Source organism: Octodon degus, unplaced genomic scaffold (assembly GCF_000260255.1).
Source record: "Octodon degus isolate 3935 unplaced genomic scaffold, OctDeg1.0 scaffold00030, whole genome shotgun sequence".
Taxonomy (NCBI): Eukaryota; Metazoa; Chordata; class Mammalia; order Rodentia; family Octodontidae; genus Octodon; species Octodon degus.
Genome location: NW_004524606.1, coordinates 14,557,165 through 14,570,796, shown reverse-complemented (window position 1 = coordinate 14,570,796; position 13,632 = coordinate 14,557,165). Strand labels below are relative to the sequence as shown.

Here is a 13,632-nt window from a genome sequence, read left to right as displayed (position 1 = left end):
AACACAAAAGTGCTTCTAAGATATTAGTTTTAGTTAAGAGACTATTTGGAGAGGCAAAAAAGAAAGTGGGAATTATGAATAAAAATCTAACTAACTATAAGGTAGATACTGTGCTGCATACCTGTGGTCTCAGCACACTGGTAGGCTGAGGCATGAGGAACAAATGTTTAAGCCCAGTCTTGGCAAGTTAGCAATTTAGTGAGACCTTATCAGAAGAAGAAAAAGAAAAAAAGAAAAATCAGAGGGACTAAAGATGTAACACAGTGTAAAAGCTCTAGGTTCAATCTCACATACATAAAAAGAAGAAGAAGAAAAGAAAAGGGAAAAAAAAGCACCCACTAATGTGAAACTTGTTTCTTTCATAAAACTTTATGCTTTGTACAAAAACTTCCATCTTCCCCTCTTCCCAGGTAAATGATAAAGAAGAGAAATTTTTTTCATATTTTCCTGTAGCTTTTGTCCTGCAATAGGTCATAAAAATCTTTAAAATTTTATTTAAACTAAGAGCACCTTCTCCAAGATTCAAAACATTCATTAGCAATTCTCTATAGAAATGCAATGGAGAGTGAGAGGCAACCATGAAGGATGGCCCTGTGGCACAGCACTTGCTACAGAGGTTGGAGGTCGTAGATGATGGCCTGGACAGCTCGGAGCTGGGGACCGAGCTGGGCGTGGAGCACCAAGTGGGGGTGGGCATGGATAAGAGCCTGCAGGCTCTAGGCAAGGGCATACAGGCTGAGCTTCGTTCCACCAAGTGCTGGGAGCTGACCAGTGAAGCTGAGGAGACTGCCCGGGAGAGCAGCGATGAGGTGCGTGTGATTCCCAGCATACCCCTGGAGAGCCTGGCCCAGAGTGAGCTCATGCACCTGTCCAGCAGCAAAGCGGGCTTTAGCAAGGCCATGTCCGGTAAGTGGATCCTCATGGACGAGAGTGTGGCTGATGGGCCTCGGGTGTTCCGAATGGTGGACACGGTGGAGGATGAGGTACAGCGGTGGCTCCAGCTGGTCCAAGGGTCCCAGGCTGAAAAGCTGAGTGAGAAGGAGAGGAGCAAGCTCCAGAAGAGGAAGTTGTTGACCGAAGTGACCCTGACGGCCTACTGGGTGAGCAAGAGCAGCGCCTTCAGCACCAGTATCTCCAAGCAGGAGACAGAACTGAGCCCAGAGATGTTCGTCAGTAACTCCTGGCAGGACCAGCCCTTCCAATCCTACAATTTCTTGGCTTGTAGTGTGCTCCCCCACAGTAGCCACCTACACCCCCTGCTTAAGGTCTGCTTCCAGTTCCACCAGCTCTTCCTGGAGATGGGGTTCATCAGGATGCCCACTGACAACTTCATCAAGAGTTCCTTCTGGAATTTCAACATGCTCTTCCTTCCACAACAGTACCCTGCGCGTGACCATCATGACACTTTCTTCCTGCAAGACCCAAAAGAAGCACTGCAGCTCCCCACAGACTACATCCACTGCCCCAAGCGGACCCCTGCATAGGGTGACTATGGCTCTAAGGGGTACAAGTACAGGAGGAGCCTGGATGAGGCCTGGAAGAACGTGTGCACACCCATACCATGGCAGCCAGCATCTGCACCCTCTACCTTCAGGCACAGAAGAAGCCCTTTACACCTGTCAACTACATCTCCATCAATACTGTATCTTGAAATGAGACATTGGATGTCACACACCTGGCTGAGTTTCACCACATTGAGGGTATGGTGGCCGACCACAGGATCATCCTCATGGATGTCCTGTGCAAATTCTTCAGCAAGCTGGGCATCACCCAGTTTTGCTTCAAGCTGGCCTACAACCCCTACACAGAGCCTAGCATAGAGGTGTTCAGCTATCAAGGCCTGAAGAAGTGGGTGGAGTTTGGAAACTCCGGGATCTTTAGCCCTGAGATGCTGCTGCCCACGAGACTCCCTGAGAACATGTCTGTCATTGCCTGGGGCCTCTCTCTGGAGAGCCCGATCATGATCAAGTACAGCATCAACAACATCTGGGAGCTGGTAGGCCACACAGTGTACCTACAGGTGGTCTATGACAGTCCTCTGTGCCTCCTGGACATGGAGCCCAGTCCCCAGAGGACACCTGCAGCTGCTTGACCCTGGCTGCTGCCCCACCATCACTGGTGACCTCTTGCACTGATGAGGCTTCTGTGAGGTCAGCTACACTCACCAGAGAACAAGGCTCCAGGGCTGGGGAAGCAAGCGATGTAATAAAGTAGACAGTTGCTCTCAAAAAAAGAAGAAATCACAATGGATTCAAAGATATCATGGGTCCTTTTCAGTGCACCTAGTAAGAGTGATTAAAAACAGCATGCTAGCTCACATAATACTGTGCACACCTGAACTTTTCCCTAATAAATCATGTCTACGAGGTGGAGGTGGAAAATATACACTTTTATTCTAGAGAGGATAGATGGCACTATATTTCATCCCAAATAACTCCACAGAGCAAGTTCCCATGACAGAAACAGACCACCAAGACTTTGCCAACCCTGTAATACTAGACATTTGCAAGACAACTACCATGTTCCTTGAGCTCTATTTGGAAACCACATATAATTCTAGTCTTTTATGTTCCATATCATATTTGTAGTTTCACTTGTCAACAATATATTGTCACTAACCAGAATTTTGTGATCTAGAAGAGAAATAATGACGTACTATAAAGTCATTAAAGCCAGAATTGTAGGCAGAAGCTCTGTTGACAAATTCTCAGTTTTTCAGTCCGCATTTACCATGTAGGAAAACTTTACCGGAGCATAATTAAAACTATATCTATAACTTTTTAAAATAAACAAATAAACAATGCTTTAATATAAGAGCTTTAAACACAAAATGTGCAATTTGTCATTTCCAGAACTTTGACTTTCTTATGTAAGTAGAGGGGCTCTAAGAGGAATTTTCATACTTTGTTACAGCAGGGATCAGAGACAGGTTAGAAAATAGCTGATAAGGACACTCTAGAGGTCAGGTAAGGAGAGTCTAATAAGTACTATGGTTCGGGTCTGCACTGGCCCCCAGTCAGTCCCCCAGACTCTGGGGAGCGACTGTGACCCTTTGACCACAGTTCAGTGGTGCTTCGGGAAGTAAATAGGAGCCAGAAGTGTAAGCCAGTTGAAGGAAATGAGCCACAGCAGTAGGCCTTGGGGGATGCTGTTGAGTCCTTCATTCCCTGGTGAAGGACTCATGCTCTCCACTTTCTTCCTACAATGAACTGGCAGCTGTCCTCCACCACAATCTTCTGCCATGCTGCTGTGCCTCCCCCAGGCAGCAAGAAGGGAGGCAGCTACCGTAGGAACCACTGAGCACTTACACTATAGACATCCTTCTTCTCAGAATTTGACTGTCTTAGGGATTTTGTCATAGTAATAAAAAGATGACTAACATAGAAAGAGAAGGTCCGTGATACCTGCGACATAGGCTTAGGAGGCCATCCCTGTGTTTGCCCCACCATTCTGCGGATGTCACCATTAAGAACATGGGTGTTAAGCAGCAACAGAAATAACAGTGTCAGCACACATCAATCTGTTTCAGTTACTAATGGGCTGAAGATCGATTCTAGTTGCACAAGAGGCAGATGAAAAATAAATATGCAGGAGCTATGGAAACATTTTCATGAAACTTTAGCCATGAATTTATACTTCTGTTGTATTTGCTATATTCCATTGGTGCTTGTAACTTAGTGTTTTAAAAATAAAACTGAAATCTAATTTTCAACTTTTTCCTTACATTTGTAATTATGAATATGAAATCAGAAGTCATATACTAACTACTCACATAAAGAGTCCAATTGGCTTTAATTATAAAATTATAGAAATCAATTAATTATAAAATTATAGTAATCAAATGTAACAACCTGTCAAACAATTTCATGTACCTATGCGAGTACTTAAGAACATCTTGAAACGCTGACTTTGTTAGATGCTAATCAAAAGACAAGGCAAAGCAAACTCATTTTGTTTTAAAAATCTGGGTACTTTTATTCATTTTACCTCAAAAATTTAAATTCTGCATAGGTCATTGTTATGGGTTCTCAATATACAAACCAGATCAGAATCCAGTATTAAAATTTATGAGCCTTTATTACCAGGCCCGGTACCTCTTGACCATACTCACGTAGAAGAGGGCCAATAATGAGGAACCTTAAAAGTATAGAAGTTTTAGAAGCAGAAACCACATCTTGTTTGGAAAACAAATTTATCATTTAACACAGAAGAGTACCTTCAGGGACTGTGTGACCATTACTCAGCATACACTCTTTCTGGGAGTATTGTTTAGTTTTTGTTTAACTCACATCTGTACACGCATGGTCTTGACTACCACAGACACGTTTTCCAGTTGGTTACAATACCTTAGTTATTTTGGACAGTCAGAAACATTTTGACCTTTGATTTATTTTGTAGGTGTACTCTGGGAATTCTCAGTCTACTGATGATTTATCAAAGGTACACCAAGTCTCCATGCTGTCTTATAAGGAAACAGGGTCACAAATTTGAACAGAGTAATTTTTTACATTTAGTTTTACATTAACTTGTTACATTTCCCACTGTTTTTTGTACATGATTGAAAACCTTGATTTATTCAGCAAACTGGCTCTAGTGTGCTGTCAATCTTTTATAATTTAATCTTAACATCATCCATTTTACAGATTGTACCCGGTCTTATATATACTTTACTAAATAGTTAGTAATGTAGGATTCTACAGTTAGACCTAAGAGAAACAGGAGGACAGGTCCAATTAAGGTAAATATCAGGTCATTTATCCAAGGAGACATCTCTGGCTGACTTCTTTTGTCAGCAGATCAAGCTTGGGGTTAAATAAAATCTCCGTAACAATGGCTCTGCTGGACTAATTCCCTGCCTAGTGTCTACAGGAGGAAAACCCTTGAATTGGGCAGCATCAGGTAGCCCTTTGGAGTGGGTATGGTCTTTGAGCTCTTGGCTAGCAAGAGACCAGAGTCTGAGAAGGTGGGTTTTTCAGAACTCGAGGCAGGAGAACAGGCAGTATCTCTAGTGTCCCCACTGATTTTCGTGTTACCTCTTGAGGTGTAATATCAGCCAGGGAGTTTCCCCGGGTGATTGGAGAGTTTTTGTACTTTTTTTACCTGAGTTGTTTAGACCGTCAAGGTGCATAGGGCCTAGGGGAAGGCAGGGCTGGTGGTACTTTGGCGATGTACTTTTTTACTAGTGAGTGATGAATCCATGGCTTGCAACCTATAACTTTAACACAAATGGGTAGCAGATAGGATGACATCATATGGCCCCTCCCATCTGGGCTAGAGGGGCTCTTTCCTCCAGAGTCCCTCCAAAGTCCTTTGCAAGGCCTGCAGTTGTTGTTGCAGGCTCAGAATCCCAATCTTTTATTATCCCTCCAATATCAGCACCAAGGGTGGAGTCTTCCAAATAAGATTTTAGAAGGAATGAGCCCATCCTGGTATGGGGTGCAGTTTGACAACAGCAGGGCCATCAGGAGCATAGACACCCAGTTTGCATCTTGTCTTGGACAGGGTGTTTTTCACAGTGTGGTTTTGCTGCTATACTTGGCCCAAGCTTTGGGGTCAATAAGTAGCGTCTAGCTTCTACTTTAGATTCAACACACTGGAAAGGTTCTGAACTACTCTACCCAGGAAAGTAGGCCCAATATCTGAACCTATTGTAATGGGGAGCCCATACTCGGGGATGATTAGTTTTATCAGTGTTTTTATCAACTATCTGGAGGTCTCAGTTCTGGTGAACAGAGGCTCTACACATCCTGAGAAGGTATAAATTAGCACCAATAAATACTTTTGTTTCTAACCATTGGCTTGACCTCAGTGAATTCCACTTTGACATCCTCAAAAGGGAAAGTTCCCTGTTGGCAGAAACAATTTTGCTCCGGGGTTCCAATGACATTGGAAGGAGGGATGCAGGATTAATGACCTGTGTAGTCTCAAGAGTCAGATGTAAGTCTCTAAGGAGGGCTGCCTGGTACGGGGCCAGCCTAGTGCCAGACAGTCACCTTTTATCAGGGCCCTATAGCAGTGTCTTTACCGCATGGGGCATGAACACACTCCACTTTTATCCCGGAGTTGATTTGTCAACCACTTTTATTAATACAGAAGCTGCTCTAGTGGCCTGCAAGCATGATGGCCTCCCAGCAGCCACATAGTCCAGTCTTTGGGCAGATAGGCCATGGGGCATTTTCATGGCCTTAAGATTTGAGTTACGATTCTCCTTGCAGCTCCTTTTTTTTTTTTTTTTTTTTTAACATTTTTACGTTTGTACCAACAAACAGCTGAAAAGGCTTAGTGATGTCCTGTAGGGCCAGAGCCAGAGCCCTTAGAGTTTCTTGTTTAATCCTTAAGTGCTTTTGCGGTTCTGAATTCCAGTCCAAGTGGGAGGCTATTTCCTCCCTTCAGGGTTTCATATAAGGGGTTAGCAACAGAGGCAAAACCTGACGCCTGAAAACAACAAAAACTCATCATTCCCAGGATAAGTCTTTTTGGTCCTCGGCTCCTCTAGCTTACAACAAATCATCTATATACCGTAAAAGAGAAAAGTGAGGATTGCTATTACTGAAAAGCACCAGATTCTTTGATAAAACTTTTTTAAGAGCAGTAAAGCTCATTTTGAATCCTTGGGACATCATGTCCATGTCACTGGCACTTGTGTTCCCCACTCCTGGATCCTCCTGTTACAGGCAAACAATTCCTGGGAAGCAGCTGCCAAGGGAATGTAAAATAATCTAACTTTAAATCTCACACAGCATACAAAATCTAGTTAGGTGGGAGCAGACCTAAGCAGCCTTAAATATAAAGTGTAGCCAGAGAACTGTTAGTTTTTATTAACCATGGACATTCTAGTGCTTAAATTCCTGTAGCGTGTTAACAGGCAACAGTTATACTTTTACAGTGAACATTTGACCGATCTCTCTCTCTCTCTTTCTCTCTCTCTCTCTCTCTCTCTCTCTCTCTCTCTGAGAGAGAGAGAGAGAGAGAGAGAGAGAGAGAGAGAGAGAGAGAGAGAGACTATTATGTTATTCACATAAGTTTTGTTCATGCTGCAAGTAAATATCTTTACAAAACCAGAGTACACTCAAATATATTTCTGGCCAGGTTAAATTACAATAAAATATCTTTTTTTTGGTCCATATTTTATTTTGTACTTTTTCTACAATGAAGCAGCAACTTATTCCTATAGACTTTTAACTTTTGCAGTTTGCAGCAGGTAACCAGAAGAAGCACAGGCTGCAGTTGCTCTCCAAGCCCTGACAGGAAGAAAGCAAAATAACACAGGATCAGACCCTTTAGTCTAATCACTTCAACACCAGGAGAGAGCTAAGCGGGAACCTGTATGGCATTTAGCGCCACCCAGAGGATAAGCCTTGCCAATAAGTTGCAGTGCAGGAGGAGTGCTTTGTCCCCAGAGCATGGAAAGTGAGGCGGGGCAGGGTGCAGATCTTACTAACCAAACAGACCTCAGTTATTATCATTTAACACTCAGAAACAAAAAGGAAATGAATGTGCCACACACACTTGAGTTCACCAAACAGACAAAGCTTAATAGTCTATAAAGACTTTTGCTTTCATCACGTCAGCACAGTTATATTTCTGAAAATGCTTTATTGTATAATCTGGCTTTCCAACTTAGACAGAGATCTATAGCTCTACTGTCTTGATCTTTAGCCAAAGATGTAAATAAACACATCTAAAAAAGAGGTTTCTGAAAGTAATTTTCAATATTATTTTAGTATAATAATGTCCAACATAGAGTGGAATGTAAAGTAAAACAAATATTTGTTTGGGGTCTGAGGGGTCTGAGTTTTGAGTTATATATACTGACAGTAAGGAATGTGTCTATTCTACATGCCTATTAAGTGCGTTATAAAAGATGCTTTAAGTTAATGATTATTTATTGAGAGGCTACTATATTTTAGGTATTAGATGACAAACTATACATATAGCATCTTTATTAATTCCCCCCACAATTTTTTATTCAATGTATTTCCATTTAGAGAGGAGAGAAGCTTCATTTGAATATTAATGGAAATTTTTCAAAATTCTAGTGAAGAAGATAGTTAGAATTCATATCCAGGAGGAGTTCAGTGACAAAGGCTACTGTTATGATCATTACAGACCTACTGTTGAAAAGGCAGACATACATACAAAGATTCCTTTTATTGTTTCTGGGAAATTATGAATTCCACAGACTTTATTTTATTTAGTAACTAGCAAGACTGTATTAAGTTTTGTAATTTGGAATCTAGGACCAGTTGACATGGATTTAAATCCCTTGTCTACTATCTATTAAAATAAGTTAGAATAATTTATGGAATCATTGGTCTTATTTTTCTACACTACAAAATCTAAAATAAAAGTCACTGAGTAGTGTTGAGAACTTTATTTATTGATTAATGAATAAGAGTTTGGAAGAGCCTATGGAATTTTCAATTGCTCTATAAATCTTAGTTATATCTGTTCTACACTTGAACTCTCACTTCATATATTTAATCTGAGTACTTCCTCAATATTGCCACTGCAATAACTATAGATCTGTTTTCATTAATTTTAACATCTCTTCTTTATTATCAAGTACCCAATTACCCTATGTAAAAAAAGCCAAACAGTAAAGATTTTGTTTTCGTCTCAGTACTTCTTTACATTCTACTACTATTGGTCAAAATATTGACCTTTGTGGCCAACCACCATTCTCGGATTCTGATAGTGATACTAATCAAAAGTACTTAAGTTGAAGCTGGATTTATAAAATTGTTTTAGATTATGTTTTTCGAGAAGCCAAGGGAAATCCAGGCTTTTCTCTTCTTTTTCTCCTTCTTCTCCTTCTCCTTCTCCTTCTCCTTTTCCTTCTCCTTCTCCTTCTTCTTCTTCTTCTTTGTATTTTTTTTTGTATTTTATGGAAGAGTCTACAGGGTGTTCAGGGTCTCACTACTAGATAGGACTCTTAGTGACCCATCTGTTTACAGCCTCCTAAGAGCTGGGATTACAGGTGTGCGCCACTATGACCAGTCTCAATTGCTGTCTCAGCATGCTCTGGGGGTGGGGCCGGCACGGCAGGCCTTGGGATCAAACCCTCAGGCCCTGAGATTGTTTGCAGGCACTTTAATCCACTGAGCTATTTGGCCATCCCTGTTTTCTTCTTTTTCATTATTCTACATCTTTGTGAGGAGTTGATACCACAGTGGTTTTGGTTATAGTTTTCCTTTTCTCCAAAGAAAATATAGAAGACTACAGTGCTATTTAAGTGGCAAGGAAGAATGAAGAAGAGACCATGAACATGTTCAGGAAGAAATACTCTCATCCCCCTTGACAGCCAAAATGCAAATAAATTTTCAGCCCCATTAGGTTTCTAAGATAGTTCTTTATTGAACAAATGGGGAAAAATGTTCTACACTGTCATTTTCTTGAATGCATAGTAAATTAACAGCAAAGTAATGATGAATATTAATTAATCAGAGGGAGAACTATAGTTTTCACATCCGTATTTCTAAAGTGAATTAATGATTTCTCTTTATTGTAGCAAATATGTCAAGACCATAAAATGTGAGGAATAATTAAATATGTGTGATTAAGTGCACTGGAAACTTTTCCAATTCTTATTAATGAAACACTGCATCTAGACAGAAAACTGGAATAGAAATAGAAATTATAAGGAAGTGGTTATAGCCACAAATTTTCAATGAAGTTTTAAGACAGTGAATTAAATGACAGTAGCTTTAAAAGAGAAATCAGAGGAAGAGACATAAGCAGTTCAATTTCAAACATGACCGGGGGCAGGAAATGATACACAGAGAGAATCAAATGTAACAGAGAGGTAATCTTAGTAAAGTGAAAGGGTGAATTTGAGGGTGAGAATTTATTCACCTAGTAGCTAGTTCTTGGTGCAAGTTCATGAAAAGCGATACACATTAAGAGATGTATTCACTATGCTATCTGAATTAGGGAAGAATTTATCTTCATGTCAATCCAAATGTACTGATTAAATGAACTAGTTACAGGATTATTTTGCAAAACTGCACCTACCTCTCCACAATAGGAAAGCTGACAGGAGATATTAAGGGGAACGGAGACTCAAAAGCTCTATGTAAAATAGATAAGTTCAAATTCATTTTCTGATGGAAATTGTACACTTAGCCTACTATGAACAGGACATCATGACATGTTTTTCAGAACATAAAAACTGAGAGAGAACACTTGCACCTTTCTATTGAGGAATCCATAGCCTCGTTTAAGGTGGAAAACAGCTCAGAAAAGGGAAAAATCAGCCCTGTGTGTAAGCTATAAACTTGCCAGAACTAATGGCCAGGAACCTTGTCACAAGTGTTACCAAAAGGTGGTTTCTATGCTTAGAAGCTGGTTCCAGGAAGGACGGAGTCGTGTTCTAGACAGATGTGCTTTATAAGCTGATTGCATATTCCCAATTAATCTGAAGTATAAGGAGTCATGGGAAACAGGTTTAAAATAGAATAGGCAAGAAAGCAAAAGAAGATCTGATATTTAAGAACCTAACACTATGTTAAGGAATTTGTTCCTAAAGGAACATGCATTGGGACATAGTGGAAGGTTTTATGCGGGAAAATGGAACATGTCCATAAGGTGATTACTCTGCTAATGATAAACAATGAGAAGAAAAGAATATTAAGTGGTAATGCTTTTGAAACAGGATAGAAAACTGAATTCAAATCATATGCAGTCTTCTGTTTTCTCACATGCAAAAGACTGATAATCGTGTGCGTGCGTGTGTGTGTGTGTGTGTGTGTGTGTGTGTGTGTGTGTGTGCATACGTGCATGTGCTAACAGCTGGGTGCTGTAAGGTTAAAATTCAGTGCTGTGAAATCTTAGCACAGGGCTGCTTCACACACATGCAGTTTAAAGGCAGCTATTGTTACTGTGGTTTGGAAAGAAAGGAAACAGGAGCGCACAGAAAATCACAAGGCCACTCATAGGGCCTCACAGGGAAGGAGTGTTGTGGGGGCGGGGGAGACAGTCTTCCACCCAGTGGATGCATTAGACATGGAGAAGTTGTGGGCTTACTCAGGAAATGTGGAGAAGGCAGAATCAAGGTCTGCCTTGCTTTTACTGTCTTTAAGGTTATCAAAATTGACTTGCAAAACCTGTAAGTTTTGGTGGGATATCATGTGGTCTTAACACTAGTGTGGACCACTGTGGAATGCTCAAGTCGCTTATGTCTACCTCCCCAAGCACTTAGCATTTCCTTCTGGAGAAAACATGAAAACTCCTTTCTTCCAGATTTTATAAGTATTAAGTCACAGTGGTTGTAACCATCCTGCTGAATCAAGTATGTTCTGAGAGGTAACAAAGAGGGAATCAGAGTGAACAGAGGTCTCTAGCAGGCGAGGCGTGGGCGAAAATGATATGTACTGTCCAGTAAGACTAGAAGTAGTTGGAGCCAAAACATCTAATGAGAGAAAAATTTGAATTAAAAAAACCCATAGAATGTAATTCTGTGGATGGAAAATGAGACACCCGTACCTCAGATACCGTGCTCATATTCTACACTTTTCCCCAAACACAAAATGAGAGATGGAAATTGTGAGATGTGGAAAACCGTTCCTGGGGGGAGATGTGCATCTTAAAAGGAATGTGCATTTTGAATTGCAGCAAATTGATATTTGAAAGATTATGTTGGCAAAAAATGATTCAAAAAACATTCAAAAGTCTTACTTTAAACATCCTATTAATAATGGGATATTTTTTTCTATGCTTGATTTCACTGATTTTATGTTAACTTTAAAGTTCCAGGAAATGCAAACCACAATTACGGGTAAATATGACTGGTCAATTCTTTTGACTCTGTGCACAAGTGATAGTTCATTAAAACAAATATAAACAGTCCAGTGTTGAGTTCAAATACCTTTAAATATGTTACATTTAATTTGCTAAGATTCCACATTTCCCCAAAAATAACAATTTTAGCAGTGTTATTAGGTCTTTTTCCTCCCATCACTGCGTGTAAGTCAGCTCTGAGCAGTTTAATCTTTCAAAGAATCCTGCTGATAGACTACAGAGAGTACATGTGGCTGATCTGACCTAACCCTTTTAGTTAATAAACATGAAAGGATTTCCTATAAAAGGAAAGGCAATCAGGATTTTCACAGACAGTTTTTCCTGAAAGGTGAAAATAATAGTGGTGTTTGACTCACTTTTATACCTGGGAGTAGAGGCTGCCCTTGCCAAATGTCTTTTGGATATAGCTCTAGTTGGACAGACACTTTTAAAAGATAAGCAAACATGAAAGATAGGAACATCAGACAAAATGAAATGTAATAAAAGCATTTCCTAAAGCATTTAAACTAATGGCATAGCAAAATTTATTTTTATTTATCAAACATAAGCTAGGTGACTTTTTAAAAGTTGAACTATAAACTTCAGGATGTTTACTACCAACATACTCTAAATAGCATTCATGTATGTATGTATGTGTGTGTATGTATGCATGTTCTTCATTATTTAGTGTAATTTTCTCTCTTCAGCTGAAAGGATATGTATAAAATAAAGACTTATCTCTGTGATATGTTTTTAAAACTTGTTCTATTTTGTATGCATTATTTGTCCAGAAAAAGTTAATAATTGCTTCATAAGCAAGTTAGCAGCTTTTAGGAAGATTGTGTGTAGCTTTGAATTAAATATCATTTGGGATTATCACTGTCATTAATTATTTTCTATTTCATTCTCATCCCCCATATACCGATGCTTCTAAATGTCCACAGTCTTCATGTTGTTAAAGAAAGATAGAAAGAAAGAACAGGACCACAAAAGTTCCCAAAATCTCCTAAGCATTGTCTTTTGGGGTTTACATATTGAAATAGAATTGAAGGCTTATTTAAATGACATCCTGTTTGTCTTGGAACACATTTTGTTTGATGAAGTAATTCTGCCATCGGTCAAATCACATAAATCTGAGGATATAGTAAAAGCAATTTTCTGGAAAATTAAAGCCATCCTAAATTTTTCCCAGCAAATATCTACACACTCCAGAGAAAGCAACTTGGACAGTATTATATTATCATTTTTATTCCTAATCTCCAAATATTTAAGACAATATCTTTGAGGAATCCATGCAGAGGTATTCTACTCCCCATGGGACCAGTAAGGGAAATTCAGTAACTGCATTTTATTCTGGGCCCCGCACTGATACTTTTTCTCATTATGGATTTTCAGCTTTTTATATTTACAAGATTCCAATTTTTTTTTTAACTGGGAGATTCTTTACTGAAAGTTAGAATGAAAATATTTGATATTTATGAAATATCAAAATGACATTTTATATTTAAAGCATTTGTTATAACAAAAGTAATACATATTTCTTCTAGAAAACTAAAATAATAATATTGATACCCATTAGAAGAGAAAGTAATAAAAATTGCTCACTAGAGATAACACCTTGATGTTTTGTTTTATTTTAAGACAGTGTCTCACTAAGTAGTGCAGGCTGCCCTTGAACTCCCTTTTGCACCTCGGGCAGGTATCTTTGGACCTCAGGCTCCCAGGTGCTGGGATAACAGGTACACATCACCACACCTGACAATAGCTTGATATTTTTTAAACATACTGCATCTGAATATAGAACTTCAAGATTTAAAAGGGACAGAGAATTTACTCTTTTCATAATTTTATTAT

At 39.5% G+C, this 13,632-nt stretch overlaps 1 pseudogene; it reads left to right on the top strand.

Annotated features, from left to right (window-relative positions):
* The first annotated feature begins 578 nt into the window (after nt 1-578).
* Nucleotides 579-2,092, top strand: LOC101580847 (annotated as a pseudogene).
* The last annotated feature ends 11,540 nt before the right edge of the window (nt 2,093-13,632 follow it).